General features: G+C 39.9%; 1 protein-coding gene across 2 annotated transcripts in view; it reads right to left on the reverse strand.

Moving 5' to 3' along the window:
- znf710b (zinc finger protein 710b) overlaps positions 1-8,504 on the reverse strand; it is a 57,394-nt gene extending 48,890 nt beyond the window's left edge. Inside the window, exons 1-2 of one of the 2 annotated variants that reach the window (XM_064986683.1) lie at positions 8,390-8,504; positions 7,896-8,096 (exon numbers count right to left, since the gene is read on the reverse strand). The gene's annotated coding sequence lies outside the window, so the exon portion shown is untranslated. The remainder of the gene's footprint in view (positions 1-7,895; positions 8,097-8,389) is intronic. The other variant, XM_064986692.1, reaches the window with a different exon arrangement.
- Between the last annotated feature and the right edge of the window lie 9,404 nt (positions 8,505-17,908).

Here is a 17,908-nt window from a genome sequence, read left to right on the forward strand (position 1 = left end):
CAAGGTATGTTGAACAGTATAAAAAGCAGTTTGCAAGATCTGGAAAGCTTTTGTGAGAGACGAGTCACAACAATAAATAACAGTATCATCAGCATAAAAGTGAAGTTGTGCATTTTGCACATTTTTGTCTAAATGATTAATATAAATAGTGAATAAGATGGGACCAAGTACACAGCCCTGGGGCACACCACTACAGACAGAAATGAGCCCATCAAACAGAGTGCACTGAGTTCTATCAGATAGTTAGCAAACCATGCAACTGCATGCTCCGAAAGACCTACTGTCGACAATCTCTGTCTCAGTATAGCATGATCAACTGTATCAAAAGCAACAGTGCTGTTTTTTGTCAAGGGCTTCAGTAATATCATTTAAAACATTCATGCCTGCTGAAATTGTGCTATGCTTTTTACTGAAGCCCGAATGGTACAATGGTCAAAATAGACATTACTATAATTACTGTACCACCTCCATGACATTACTATAATCTACTGTACCACCTCCATGACATTACTATAATCTACTGTACCACCTCCATGACATTACTATAATCTACTATACCACCTCCATGACATTACTATAATCTACAGTACCACCTCCATGACATTACTATAATCTACTGTACCAACTCCATGACATTACTATAATCTACTGTACCACCACCATGACATTACTATTACTATAATCTACTATACCACCTCCATGGCAATACTATAATCTACTGTACCACCACCATGACATTACTATAATCTACTATACCACCTCCATGACATTACTATAATCTACTGTACCACCTCCATGACATTACTATAATCTACTGTACCACCTCCATGACATTACTATTACTATAATCTACTATACCACCTCCATGACATTACTATAATCTACTGTACCACCTCCATGACATTACTATAATCTACAGTACCACCTCCATGACATTACTATAATCTACTGTACCACCTCCATGACATTACTATAATCTACTATACCACCTCCATGACATTACTATAATCTACAGTACCACCTCCATGACATTACTATAATCACCTGTACCACCTCCATGACATTACTATAATCACCTGTACCACCTCCATGACATTACTATAATCTACTCTACCACCTCAATGACATTACTATAATCTACTGTACCACCTCCATGACATTACTATAATCTACACCACCTCCATGACATTACTATAATCTACTCTACCACCTCAATGACATTACTATAATCTACTGTACCACCTCCATGACATTACTATAATCTACAGTACCACCTCCATGACATTACTATAATCTACTGTACCACCTCCATGACATTACTATAATCTACTATACCACCTCCATGACATTACTATAATCTACTGTACCACCTCCATGACATTACTATAATCTACAGTACCACCTCCATGACATTACTATAATCTACAGTACCACCTCCATGACATTACTATAATCTGCTGTACCACCTCCATGACATTACTATAATCTACTGTAGCACCTCCATGACATTACTATTACTATAATCTACAGTACCACCACCATGACATTACTATTATAATAATCTACTGTACCACCTCCATGACAATACTATAATCTACTGTACCACCTTCATGACATTACTATTACTATAATCTACTGTACCACTTCCATGACATTACTATAATCTACAGTACCACCTCCATGACATTACTATAATCTACTGTACCACCTCCATGACATTACTATAATCTACTATACCACCTCCATGACATTACTATAATCTACAGTACCACCTCCATGACATTACTATAATCTACTGTACCACCTCCATGACATTACTATAATCTACTGTACCACCTCCATGACATTACTATAATCTACTATACCACCTCCATGACAATACTATAATCTACTATACCACCTCCATGACATTACTATTACTATAATCTACTATACCACCTCCAAGACATTACTATAATCTACTATGCCACCTCCATGACATTACTATAATCTACAGTACCACCACCATGACAATACTATAATATACTATACCACCTCCATGACATTACTATTACTATAATCTACAGTACCACCTCCATGACATTACTATAATCTACTGTACCACCTTCATGACATTACTATAATCTACTGTACCACCTCCATGACAATACTATAATCTACTGTACCACCTCCATGACAATACTATAATCTACTGTACCAACTCCATGACATTACTATAATCTACTGTACCACCTCCATGACAATACTATAATCTACTGTACCACCTCCATGACATTACTATAATCTACTGTACCACCTCCATGACAATACTATAATCTACTGTACCACCTCCATGACAATACTATAATCTACAGTACCACCTCCATGACATTACTATAATCTACTGTACCACCTCCATGACAATACTATAATCTACAGTACCACCTCCATGACATTACTATAATCTACAGTACCACCTCCATGACATTACTATAATCTACAGTACCACCTCCATGACATTACTATAATCTACTGTACCACCTCCATGACATTACTATAATCTACTGTACCACCTCCATGACAATACTATAATCTAGTGTACCACCTCCATGGCATTACTATAATCTACTGTACCACCTCCATGACATTACTATAATCTACTGTACCACCTCCATGACATTACTATAATCTACTGTACCACCTCCATGACATTACTATTACTATAATCTACAATACCACCTCCATGACATTATAGTAATCTACTGTACCACCTCCATGACATTACTATAATCTACTGTAACACCTCCATGACATTACTATTACTAGAATCTACTATACCACCTCCATGACATTACTATAATCTACTGTACCACCTCCATGACATTACTATAATCTACAGTACCACCACCATGACATTACTATTACTATAATCTACTGTACCACCTCCATGACATTACTATAATCTACTATACCACCTCCATGACATTACTATAATCTACTATACCACCTCCATGACATTACTATTACTATAATCTACTATGCCACCTCCATGACATTACTATAATCTACAGTACCACCACCATGACATTACTATAATCTACTGTCCCACCTCCATGACATTACTATAATCTACTATACCACCTCCATGACAATACTATAATCTACTGTACCACCTCCATGACATTACTATAATCTACTGTACCACCTCCATGACATTACTATTACTATAATCTACTGTACCACCTCCATGACATTACTATTACTATAATCTACTGTACCACCTCCATGACATTACTATAATCTACTGTACCACCTCCATGACATTACTATAATCTACTGTACCACCTCCATGACATTACTATAATCTACTGTACCACCTCCATGACATTACTATTACGATAATCTACTATACCACCTCCATGACATTACTATAATCTACTGTACCACCTCCATGACATTACTATAATCTACTGTACCACCTCCATGACATTACTATAATCTACTGTACCACCTCCATGACATTACTATAATCTACTGTACCACCTCCATGACATTACTATTACTATAATCTACTGTACCACCTCCATGACATTACTATAATCTACTATACCACCTCCATGACAATACTATAATCTACTGTACCACCTCCATGACATTACTATTACTATAATCTACTGTACCACCTCCATGACAATACTATAATCTACTCTACCACCTCAATGACATTACTATAATCTACTGTACCACCTCCATGACATTACTATAATCTACAGTACCACCACCATGACATTACTATTACTATAATCTACTGTACCACCTCCATGACATTACTATAATCTACTCTACCACCTCCATGACATTACTATAATCTACTGTACCACCTCCATGACATTACTATAATCTACTGTACCACCTCCATGACATTACTATAATCTACTGTACCACCTCCATGACATTACTATAATCTACAGTACCACCTCCATGACATTACTATAATCTACTGTACCACCTCCATGACATTACTATAATCTACTATACCACCTCCATGACATTACTATAATCTACTGTACCACCTCCATGACATTACTATAATCTACAGTACCACCTCCATGACATTACTATAATCACCTGTACCACCTCCATGACATTACTATAATCTACTCTACCACCTCAATGACATTACTATAATCTACTGTACCACCTCCATGACATTACTATAATCTACTGTACCACCTCCATGACATTACTATAATCTACAGTACCACCTCCATGACATTACTATAATCTACTGTACCACCTCCATGACATTACTATAATCTACTGTACCACCTCCATGACATTACTATAATCTACTATACCACCTCCATGACATTACTATAATCTACAGTACCACCTCCATGACATTACTATAATCTACACCACCTCCATGACATTACTATAATCTGCTGTACCACCTCCATGACATTACTATAATCTACTGTAGCACCTCCATGACATTACTATTACTATAATCTACAGTACCACCACCATGACATTACTATTATAATAATCTACTGTACCACCTCCATGACAATACTATAATCTACTGTACCACCTTCATGACATTACTATTACTATAATCTACTGTACCACTTCCATGACATTACTATAATCTACAGTACCGCCTCCATGACAATACTATAATCTACTGTACCAGCTCCATGACATTACTATGATCTACTGTACCACCTCCATGACATTACTATAATCTACTGTACCACCTCCATGACATTACTATAATCTACTATACCACCTCCATGACATTACTATAATCTACAGTACCACCTCCATGACATTACTATAATCCATGACATTACTATAATCTACTGTACCACCTCCATGACATTACTATAATCTACTGTACCACCTCCATGACATTACTATAATCTACTATACCACCTCCATGACAATACTATAATCTACTATACCACCTCCATGACATTACTATTACTATAATCTACTATACCACCTCCAAGACATTACTATAATCTACTATACCACCTCCATGACATTACTATTACTATAATCTACAGTACCACCTCCATGACATTACTATAATCTACTATACCACCTCCATGACATTACTATAATCTACTGTACCACCTCCATGACATTACTATAATCTACTGTACCACCTCCATGACATTACTATAATCTACTGTACCACCTCCATGACATTACTATAATCTACTGTACCACCTCCATGACATTACTATAATCTACTGTACCACCTCCATGACAATACTATAATCTACAGTACCACCTCCATGACATTACTACTATAATCTACATACCACCTCCATGACATTACTATAATCTACTGTACCACCTCCATGACATTACTATAATCTACTGTACCACCTCCATGACAATACTATAATCTACAGTACCACCTCCATGACATTACTATAATCTACAGTACCACCTCCATGACATTACTATAATCACCTGTACCACCTCCATGACATTACCTCCATGACATTACTATAATCTACTACTGTACCACCTCCATGACATTACTATAATCTACTGTACCACCTCCATGACATTACTATAATCTACTGTACCACCTCCATGACATTACTATAATCTACTGTACCACCTCCATGACATTACTATAATCTACTCCATGTTACCACCTCCATGACATTACTATAATCTACTGTACCACCTCCATGACATTACTATAATCTACTATCCATGACATTACTATAATCTACTGTACCACCATTACTATTACCATGACATTACTATAATCTACTACTGTACCACCTCCATGACATTACTATAATCTACTGTACCACCTCCATGACATTACTATGACTATAATCTACTGTACCACCTCCATGACATTACTATACTATAATAATCTACTGTACCACCTCCATGACATTACTATAATCTACTGTACCACCTCCATGACATTACTATTACTATAATCTACTGTACCACCTCCATGACATTACTATAATCTACTGTACCACCTCCATGACTCCATGACATTACTATAATCTACTGTACCACCTCCATGACATTATAATCTATGTACCACCTACTATAATCTACTGTACCACCTCCATGACATTACTATAATCTACTGTACCACCTCCATGACATTACTATAATCTACTGTACCACCTCCATGACATTACTATAATCTACATTACTATATCTACTGTACCACCTCCATGACATTACTATAATCTACATTACTATAATCTACTACCACCTCCATGACATTACTATAATCTATCTACATTACTATAATCTACTGTACCACCTCCATGACATTACTATAATCTACTATACCACCTCCATGACATTACTATAATCTACTACCACCTCCACATTACCACCTCCATGACATTACTATACTGTATCTACTACTGTACCACCTCCATTACTATAATCTACTGACATTACTATAATCTACTACTGTACCACCTCCATGACATTACTATTACTACTGTACCACCTCCATGACATTACTATAATCTACTGTACCACCTCCATGACATTACTATAATCTACTACCACCTCCATGACATTACTATAATCTACTGTACCACCTCCATGACATTACTATAATCTACTGTACCACCTCCATGACATTACTATAATCTACTGTACCACCTCCATGACATTACTATAATCTACTGTACCACCTCCATGACTTACTACACCTCCATGACATTACTATATCTACTGTACCACCTCCATGACATTACTATAATCTACTGTACCACCTCCATGACATTACTATAATCTACTGTACCACCTCCATGACATTACTATAATCTACTGTACCACCTCCATGACATTACATTATAAATCTACTGTACCACCTCCATGACATTACTATAATCTACTGTACCACCTCCATGACATTACTATAATCTACTGTACCACCTCCATGACATTACTATAATCTACTGTACCACCTCCATGACATTACTATAATCTACTGTACCACCTCCATGACATACTATAATCTACTCCACCTCCATGACATTACTATAATCTACTGTACCACCTCCATGACATTACTATAATCTACTATACCACCTCCATGACATTACTATAATCTACTGTACCACCTCCATGACAATTACTATAATCTACTGTACCACCTCCATGACATTACTATAATCTACTGACATTACTACTATAATCTACTGTACTCCATGACATTATACTATAATCTACTGTACCACCTCCATGACATTACTATTACCACCTCCATGACATATCTACTATACCATCTCCATGACATTACTATTACTATAATCTACTGTACCACCTCCATGACCTCCATGAAACATCGGGACTTGTTTCAATTGGTTGGTCATTATTAGCCTCTGAACACGCGCTGTATCTTTAAATGGGCCGATAACTTGACAGGAAAACTAAGTTGAAGAAAGACAGGTTCTGGACGGGCCTACTAAAGATAGGTTAGGTTCGGCTCGACCCGCTAGTGACATGGAGGGCTCAGCTCTGAGATGGGGATACCTAGTGTGGCCTCACTACTCGTTTATGGGTCTCTTTCACACTCCCTCCATCCCCCCCTCACGACGCCATCGGTTTGTGGCATGGGACATAGAATGTGGAAGTCAAATAAAAGACGACATTTTGGCTACATAGTGGCTGACGTAGACGGGCTCTTTGTTTACAAGCCGATGTTAACCGCCATAAAGAAACAACCGCGTAAACAAGCACATTACACACTCGCGATACACAGAGAGCCATTTCCAAACCGAGTGAAAAGGAATGAGATAAATGACGCTAGACTAGGAACACTGTCGCCTCTCCGGCCGGTCTACTCTATTCGTCTGTTGTTTCCTTCCTTTATTTCACCAATTAACAGATATTCAACTCACCTGGTTCCAAAAGAGGTTTATGGTGGCGAAGTGATTGTGGTGGGTGTTAATATGAGAAACCAGTTTGAACGTGGTGTCCCCCGTTGACGTTGTATGTAGAGCAGGACGGAAGGAGGAAGGGATTGAAAGAGGGGTGACGTAAATGAAGAAACAACAGACCTCCTCCTCCTCGCTGGCAAACAGGAGAGAAGTGCTGATAAACTGACATGGAGAATAGACACCTCGTTAGTATTGCCATTTTACTAAGATATAATACATGTATCACCTTTACTTTCTTTTTAGTCATAGAACACATTTCGGTAGGCCAATAGGCTCCAACTCAAGGTCTGCCCCTAGCGGACTAAACCTCATTCCATGGTGAAGGAAGTTTATAGTGAACTTCACCAACAGAGTGGAGCAGAGACCAGGCTTTGCGGAATCTCGCTCCGACTTCATCGATTCGCTCAAGGTCAATACCCCCCCCCCAAAAAAAATGTTAATCATGAAACGCCTACCTTGTACCTATGTTTGTCCTCTGTAGTTGCGTGCCTTTCTTTGTTTGCTGAAATCTATACTTTTTCAATAAACATTCATCAAATACAACCACCGACGTTTATTCTCGTTTCTAGAGTAAAGGGATGACATGACGTGTCGCTTTGTGTCCAATCAAATCACACGCTCTAACAGCTGGTGACAACCATTCAAATGTAGATCATTACAGGCGCCAGTAAACAATACATTTGTTCCATAACCTTATTGACTTGGCACATTTCTGTCCAGACTCTAGAGATACTGAGAAATAAGAGAGAGAAATCATATATTTTTTTTACATATTACAATCATTTTATTATAGGTTTCATTTACACACTTCATCGGATTTACATTGACACGTGTGCTGAGTTGCCACCTTCGAGAAACGGAAACAAGCAAAAAGTCGGTGGTTGTATTCACGTTTATTGAAAATGTATGGATTTCAGCAAGCAAAGAAAGGAAAGCAACTATTGTTACAAAGGTCTCTAACCATGGAGTGGACTTTGGTCCCCAAGGTCTGCCACATGCAACCAATAGAGGCAATAATTATTAAAATGTTCTTCTCATTACTCTCTATTTATAACTGATAATAATAATAATCGATGTAGTCGGGGGTAGATTCCGCAAAGCCTGGTCTCTTCTGCATTCTGTTGGTGAAGTTCGTAAACTTCCTTCACCATGGAGTGGAGTTTGGTCCGCAAGGTCTGCAACCAATATTGGCATTAATTATTAACATTTTCTTCTCATTACTCTCTATTTATAACTGATACTAATAATGAATAATATCTCATTAAGTCCTTATTGGGCGTTAAGCCACCAGAGGGCGCTCTAGCACAATATACCCTGCAGACAGGCTTGGTGCAGACCATAGAGAATAATTTGAGGCCCCTAGTCGCCAAAAGGTTCTATTAATATAGGTTGTATTTAGTATTGTTAACTGGGTGAGACTTCCAACTTTATTGGCTGATCCATCCCGATAACCCTGTTGGAGTCATGTCCTATCTGGATCAGCCAATCATGAAGAAAAATGACTACTTCAATATGGAGATTGCCTCAATGGCGCTGCCCATGCTGTTATGCTATAATGGGAGAGCTTTGATTTGATGCTATAATGGCAACAGATATAAAGATGAGTCCTCTATCTATCTCTATGGCGCAGGCCCAGACCTGCCTTGTATTTTTGAAGGAGAGTAATTCCTTCTTGTTTAAGGTTCAGTTGGATTCAGTTATGATAGATCTATTAGAATTCTTTAGATATTCAGCAGCTATGATTGTTGTGACTGAACACTGAACTCTTGATGTGCATACAGTAGTCTAAAGGCCATTCTATAATGAATGAATAGGTTACTTTATGTTATTCTATAGACCATACTGTATTCAAATCAAAATCAAATCAAATTTATTTGTCACATACACATGGTTAGCAGATGTTAATGCGAGCGTAGCGAAATGCTTCTGCTTCTAGTTCCGACAATGCAGTAATAACCAACGAGTAATCTAACTAACAATTCCAAAACTACTACCTTATACACACACACTATAGAATAACATAAAGTAACCTACCCTGGTATCATTAATACAGTATGGTCTATAGACCAACATAAAGTAACCTACCCTGGTATTATTAATACAGTATCGTCTATAGACCAACATAAAGTAACCTACCCTGGTATCATTAATACAGTATGGTCTATAGAATAAATAAAGTAACCTACCCTGGTATCATTAATACAGTATGGTCTATAGACCAACATAAAGTTTTTATTTTTTTATTTTTTTTATTTCACCTTTATTTAACCAGGTAGACTAGTTGAGAACAAGTTCTCATTTGCAACTGCGACCTGGCCAAGATAAAGCATAGCAGTGTGAACAGACAACACAGAGTTACACATGGAGTAAACAATTAACAAGTCAATAACACAGTAGAAAAAAAAGGGGAGTCTATATACATTGTGTGCAAAAGGCATGAGGAGGTAGGCAAATAATTACAATTTTGCAGATTAACACTGGGGTGATAAATGATCAGATGGTCATGTACAGGTAGAGATATTGGTGTGCAAAAGAGTATGGGGATGAGGTAGGTGAAAATGGGTGGGCTATTTACCAATAGACTATGTACAGCTGCAACGATCGGTTAGCTGCTCAGATAGCAGATGTTTGAAGTTGGTGATGGAGATAAAAGTCTCCAACTTCAGGGCCAGCCGACTAGAGTATACAAGTCGCAGTGGTGGGTGGTATAAGGTGCTTTAGTGACAAAACGGATGGCACTGTGATAAACTGCATCCAGTTTGCTGAGTAGAGTGTTGGAAGCAATTTTGTAGATGACATCGCCGAAGTCGAGGATCGGTAGGATAGTCAGTATTACTAGGGTAAGTTTGGCGGCGTGAGTGAAGGAGGCTTTGTTGCGGAATAGAAAGCCGATTCTTGATTTGATTTTCGATTGGAGATGTTTGATATGAGTCTGGAAGGAGAGTTTACAGTCTAGCCAGACACCTAGGTACTTATAGATGTCCACATATTCAAGGTCGGAACCATCCAGTGTGGTGATGCTAGTCGGGCATGCGGGTGCAGGTAGCGATCGGTTGAAAAGCATGCATTTGGTTTTACTAGCGTTTAAGAGCAGTTGGAGGCCATGGAAGGAGTGTTGTATGGCATTGAAGCTCAATTGGAGGTTAGATAGCACAGTGTCCAAGGACGGGCCGAAAGTATATAGAATGGTGTCGTCTGCGTAGAGGTGGATCAGGGAATCGCCCGCAGCAAGAGCAACATCATTGATATATACAGAGAAAAGAGTCGGCCCGAGAATTTAACCCTGTGGCACCCCCATAGAGACTGCCAGAGGACCGGACAGCATGCCCTCCGATTTGACACACTGAACTCTGTCTGCAAAGTAATTGGTGAACCAGGCAAGGCAGTCATCCGAAAAACCGAGGCTACTGAGTCTGCCGATAAGAATATGGTGATTGACAGAGTCGAAAGCCTTGGCAAGGTCGATGAAGACAGCTGCACAGTACTGTCTTTTATCGATGGCGGTTATGATATCGTTTAGTACCTTGAGTGTGGCTGAGGTGCACCCGTGACCGGCTCGGAAACCAGATTGCACAGCGGAGAAGGTACGGTGGGATTCGAGATGGTCAGTGACCTGTTTGTTGACTTGGCTTTCGAATACCTTAGATAGGCAGGGCAGGATGGATATAGGTCTGTAACAGTTTGGGTCCAGGGTGTCTCCCCCTTGGAAGAGGGGGATGACTGCGGCAGCTTTCCAATCCTTGGGGATCTCAGACGATATGAAAGAGAGGTTGAACAGGCTGGTAATAGGGGTTGCGACAATGGCGGCGGATAGTTTCAGAAATAGAGGGTCCAGATTGTCAAGCCTAGCTGATTTGTACGGGATTTGTACGGGTAACCTACCCTGGTATCATTAATACAGTATGGTCTATAGACCAACATAAAGTAACCTACCCTGGTATCATATTAATACTATGACGAACGTGACACACTCCAGTGTTAATCTGCTGAATTGTAATTACTTTGCTACTATGGCCTATTTATTGCCTTACCTCCTCATGCCATTTGCACACACTGTATATAGAATATTTTTCTATTGTGTTATTGACTGTCACAGTTGTAAATAAGAACTTGTTCCCAACTTGCCTACCCGGTTAAATAAAGGTGAAATAAAATAAATAAATGAAAAAGCTTGTGTGGCAACTTCGGAGGAGAGCACAGACCTCGCTAGTGCCCAGCATATAGAAAATAGTGTCACAACTGTGTCATGAAGAACCATGCAGGCAGCGGAGGCAACACAATACAGTACACTGTGTCAATGAGGACCAGGACAACAGCAGTGACAACGAGTACAGTGAGGGGGCTTTGGGTGACCTCTTTGTAGGAACAGTCGAGCGAGCAGGACCAGACGAGGACTGGACTTCTACAAGACTAATGGAACTGACATTGTGTTCAAACTTGACCCTGGATCACAGGTCAACATCATTCCAGAGACTGAATTGTTACGGTTACAGGTAAAACCAGTGGTGAACACTAAATAAAGGAGAAGACTGAAAGCTTACAGTGGTAAAGCACATGCACATTCGTGCTGGAGGTCGATGACCAAGGTTCCTTTAGTCATAGTAATGGGAGAAAAAACACCTAACCCTTACAGTGGTAAAGCACATGCACATTCGTGCTGGAGGTCGATGACCAAGGTTCCTTTAGTCATAGTAATGGGAGAAAAAACACCTAACCCTTACAGTGGTAAAGCACATGCACATTCGTGCTGGAGGTCGATGACCAAGGTTCCTTTAGTCATAGTAATGGGAGAAAAAACACCCATCATTGGGTTCAAGTCATGTAACTTACTGGTAAAGCACATGCACATTCGTGCTGTCCAGTGAAACAGGTTCAGGATGCTGATGTTTTTCAGGAAATAGGAAACCTCAAGGTGCAGCACAACATGGAGTTAGAGCAGCCAAACAGACCAGTGATCCATCCACCTAGAAAGGTCTCATTATCACTAAGAGACCAGCTAAAAGCAGAGCTACTGAGGCTAGAGGCCTTCGATATCCTAGACAACGTAGAAGAGTCTACTGAATGGGTCCACTCACTAGTAATAGTTGAGAAGAGACACTCTCTCAGACTGTGTATGGTTCCAAAAAAGCTCAACCAGTATGTAAAAAGGGAACACCTTCAGCTGCCTACCAGACAGGAGACATTCAGGGACATAGCAGGGGTTACAGACTTCTCAAAGCTAGACGCCTCCTCGGGGGTTTGGCAGATCAGTATAGACAAGGAGAGTACAAGGCTTTGTACTTTCAATACTCCTTTTGGTAGTTACTCATTTAAAAGGCTCTTGTTTGGTCTCACTTCAGCACCAGAAGTCTTTCATAAGACAGTCAAACAGAATTTTGAGAGTAAGCCAGGCACAAAAGTGTACATTGATGATGTGCTAATATGGGGTTAGACTCTTGAAGAGCACAGCACAAGCTTGAAAGCAGCACTTGATCTAGCCAGAGCTAATGGGCTAAAGCTAAACACAGACAAATGTAAATTCAGAAAGACAGAAATAATCTTATTGGGTGAAAAACAAATATGTGAAGATGTTCAGATAGACCAGAGCAAAGTGACAGCCATAAGGAACCGTCTACCGATCAAGAGGGTATATAAAGGTTCTTAGGTGGGGTTAACTAGTTTGTCGCTAAGCTGGCAACTCACACGAGTCAGATGAGACGTCTGCTGTGTAAAACTACAGAGTGGTGTTGGAACAGTAATCATGCATACACTGAGCATGCAAGCACATCTCACCAGATACCATGGGCTCCCGAGTGGCGCAGTGGTCTAAGGCACTGCATCTCAGTGCAAGAGGTGTCAATACAGTCCCTGGTACAAATCCAGGCTGTATCACATCTGGCTGTGATTGGGAGTCCCATAGGGCGGCGCACAATTGGCCCAGCGTCGGCCGGGATGGCCGTCATTGTAAATAAGAATTTGTTCTTAATAACTGACTTGCCTAGTTAAGAAAAGGTGCAATGTTGTTACAGCAGTATGGCACTAGTTGGTGCCCAGTTGCATATGCCTCCAGGGCTCTGACAACTTCTGAGTGTAACTATGCTCATATTGAGAAAGAGGCATGTGAGAAATCCGATGTGGTGAAACACATCATAAACCTTTGGTTAATATTGTAAAGAAGGGTCTCACATATACACCACCAAGGGTACAGAGACTGTTTCTAAAACTTCAGAAATATTACTTGCAACTCGAGTACAGGCTAGGGAAAGAATTGTTTTGGCAGACACATTGTCCAGAGCTTTTGACAACTCAGAACCAAACCAAATATAGGAGCAGGACGAGACCATACATGGAAACCTTATCAGAAAGAGTTGCCCTGTCTCAGATGAAATGTGGGCAGTTATTTCACCTGCTACTGCAAAATATGAGTGTTTGCAAAAGGTGATTTAAGCCATAACATGCGGGTGGTGTGTACAAGCTATACCCTTATGGTCAATACAGGATGAGCCATCTGCTTGATGGAATTCTGTTTAAGGGTTCAAGAATTCTGATACCAAGTGTGTTACAGAAAAACATGCTGATCAAAATACTGTGACAAGAAAACGTATGTGAACCGTTTGGAATGACCTGGACTTCTGCAGAAATAACCTCAACTAAACGGATCAGACCTGCACAACGGTCAGGAGGGATTTTGGACCATTCCTCTTTACAAAACTGTTTCAGTTCAGTAATATTCTTGGGATGTCTGGTGTGAACCGTTCTCTTGTGGTCATGCCACAGCATCTCAATCGGGTTGAGGTCAGGACTGTGTCTCCGCAGAAGGCCTATTTTCTTCTGTTGAAGCCATTTTGTTGTTGATTTATTTCTGTGTTTTGAGTCGTTGTCCTGTTGCATCACCCAACTTCTGTTGAGTTTCAATTGGCAGACAGTTGGCCAAATATTGTCCTACAAAATGTCTTGATAAACTTGGGAATTCATTTTTCCGTCGACGATAGCAAGCTGTCCAGGCCGTGAGGCAGCAAAGCAGCCCCAAACCATGATGCTCCCTCCACCATACTTTACAGTTGGGATGAGGTTTTGATGTTGGTGTGCTGTGTCTTTTTTTCTCCACACATAGTGTTGTTTGTTCCTTCCAAACAACTAAACAATTTCATCCATCCACAGAATATTTTGCCAGAAGCGCTGTGGAACATTCAGGTGCTCTTTTGCGAACTTCAGACATACAGCAATGGTTTTTTTGCACAGCAGTGGCTTCTTCCGTGGTGTCCTCCCATGAACACCATTCTTGTTTAGTGTTTCACGTATTGTAGACTCGTCAACAGAGATGTTAGCATGTTCCAGAGACTTCTTTGTCTTTAGCTGACACTCTAGGATTCTTCTTAACCTCATTGAGCATTCTGCTCTGTGCTCTTGCAGTCCTCTTTGCAGGATGGCCAGTCCTAGGGAGAGTAGCAACAGTGCTGAACTTTCTCCATTTATAGACAATTTGTCTTCCCGTGGAATGATGAACATCAAGGCTTTTAGGGATACCTTTGTAACCCTTTCCAGCTTCATGCAAGTCAACAATTCTTGAACTTGGGTCTTCTGAAATCTCTTTTGAGACATAGTTCACATCAGGCAATGCTTCTTGCAAATAGCAAACTAAAATGTTTTTTTTTTTTTTTTTTTTTTTTTTTTATAGGGCAAGGCAGCTCCAACCAACATCTCCAATCTCGTCTCAATGATTGGACTCTAGGTTAGCTGACTCCAATTATCTTTTGTAGAAGTCATTAGCCTAGGGGTTCACATACTTTTTCCAACCTACACTGAATGTTTAAATGATGTATTCAATATAGACAAGAAAAATACAATTTGTGTGTTATTAGTTTTAGCAGACTGTTTGTTTGTCTGTTGTTGTGACTTAGATGAAGATCAGATCTAATTTTATGACCAAATTATGCAGAAATCCAGTACATTCCAAGAGGTACTTTTTCTTGCCACTGTACATGAGGGCCATCTAGGGATTGAAAAGTCCAAATTAGGTGCAGAAGCAGTGTTATTCTGGCCCAATATGAATGCTGATATAGAGCATACAGTCAGAGCCTGTGAAACATGCCAGAAATACTTTGAGTCAAATATCTAGCAATGTGCATGAAAGATCTGGTCTAATCAACAATCTAATATTATTTGTCACATGAGCTGAATACAACAGGTGTAGACTTTACCGTGAAATGCTTCCTTACGAGCCCTTTCCCAACAATACAGAGTTAAAAAGTCTGAACATTTGTATTGGTTTAGCCCAGGCCCTTTACCGCTACCAGTCAATGCCTAGGCAGATGGCACAAACGGGGCAGTTTGATTGGGCAGAGCAAGAGTTCAGTCTGTTTCCATCAATAGCAAGCGCGAGGGGAGGGGATGAGCTGGTTTTGAAGTTAGAATGGGTAACTGAGCTGGCTTTTGAAGTTAGAATGGGTAACTGATTCTGAGCTGGTTTGGAAGTTAGAATGGGTAACTGATTCTGAGCTGGTTTTGAAGTTAGAATGGGTAACTTTGGAAGTTAGAATGGGTAACTGATTCTGAGCTGGTTTTGAAGTTAGAATGGGTAACTGATTCTGAGCTGGTTTGGAAGTTAGAATGGGTAACTGATTCTGAGCTGGTTTGGAAGTTAGAATGGGTAACTGATTCTGAGCTGGTTTTGAAGTTAGAACGGGTAACTGATTCTGAGCTGGTTTGGAAGTTAGAATGGGTAACTGATTCTGAGCTGGTTTGGAAGTTAGAATGGGTAACTGATTCTGAGCTGGTTTTGAGCTGCAGTTAATGGCCAACCCAGGAATGGCAGACAGCTGTGACCATTTGCTGGACTGTAAATTACGTGTATGTGTAGAATATAAACTGTGTGGCTAAGAAGAGTTGATCATCGAGTATCGAGACCAGATCGCAACTCTTGCCGCGTTCAAATCAACTGGGAACTCGAAAAAACTCAGACAGGGAAAAATCTAATTGAACATTGGTCATCCAACTCTTACTTTTTCCAGAGTTCCCAGTTGTTTTGAACAAAGCATCTATATACGGGCAATTCTAGTTTCCTCTGGATCTCTGTTGTATCTTCTTGTCTAAGAAATATTAAAGAAAAGTGTTCTTTAAAACACAAGTCCTTCTTTATCCAAGGTAACCGGAGCCGTACAAGTATAGTGCTTTGAGCTGGAATCTCCCTCTGTCCAACTGCTGTACGCAGGCTGCGTGTCCCTGAGGCCGATTCAAGTATAGTGCTTTGAGCTGGAATCTCCCTCTGTCCAACTGCTGTACGCAGGCTGTGTGTGCCCGAGGCCGATTCAAGGCGCTCGGTCACATTTAGGACACAATATAATGTATTATTTTACAGAAACATGGTTGTCAGAGAAAGATGACATTCCATAGCTAAGTGAATGTGAGAAGAGTAGAGGGATAAACTGAAAATCTGTTTTTTCCTTGGACACAAAGTGTCATGCTCAGCAGAGCGGACTGTGGCATTACCTTCGATAAGGGGCGAAGACAGGGTTAGGTTCTCTCATAAATAAATAGTCATATTGGAGACTTCTGAGGCATGATACCTCAGAAGGATGTAGATGTTGGGCTAAGACAGAACACCCTGTCAATATAAGGTTAGCTGACTCCAAACTAATAATAACGATTGTTTGGTGTGAGACACTTGGTTGTGACACTGTATTTATAATTTAATCTTAATCTCCCAATTTATTCAAAGCCCTATCAAAACATGGTCCATTCTTCAGTGGATCTAAGAAAGCAGATGTAAGAACCCATACATTATTGCCTGTAACATATGCTAACATCAAATCTAATAATGTAAAACCTTCCATTACCGCTATACCCAAAAGTCAAGATGCCAACCTGGAAGAACACAGGTTACGCTGAGGGAGATGTAGTATTCAATCAATATATCCTGTAGGTTTTCATGTGTCAGTCTATGTAGTGATGGAAGACATGTGGACGTGGTAATGTCCTGCTTGTGGTGGTTCTGT

The sequence above is a fragment of the Oncorhynchus masou genome, chromosome 2 (assembly GCF_036934945.1).
Source record: "Oncorhynchus masou masou isolate Uvic2021 chromosome 2, UVic_Omas_1.1, whole genome shotgun sequence".
In the NCBI taxonomy this organism is placed as follows: Eukaryota; Metazoa; Chordata; class Actinopteri; order Salmoniformes; family Salmonidae; genus Oncorhynchus; species Oncorhynchus masou.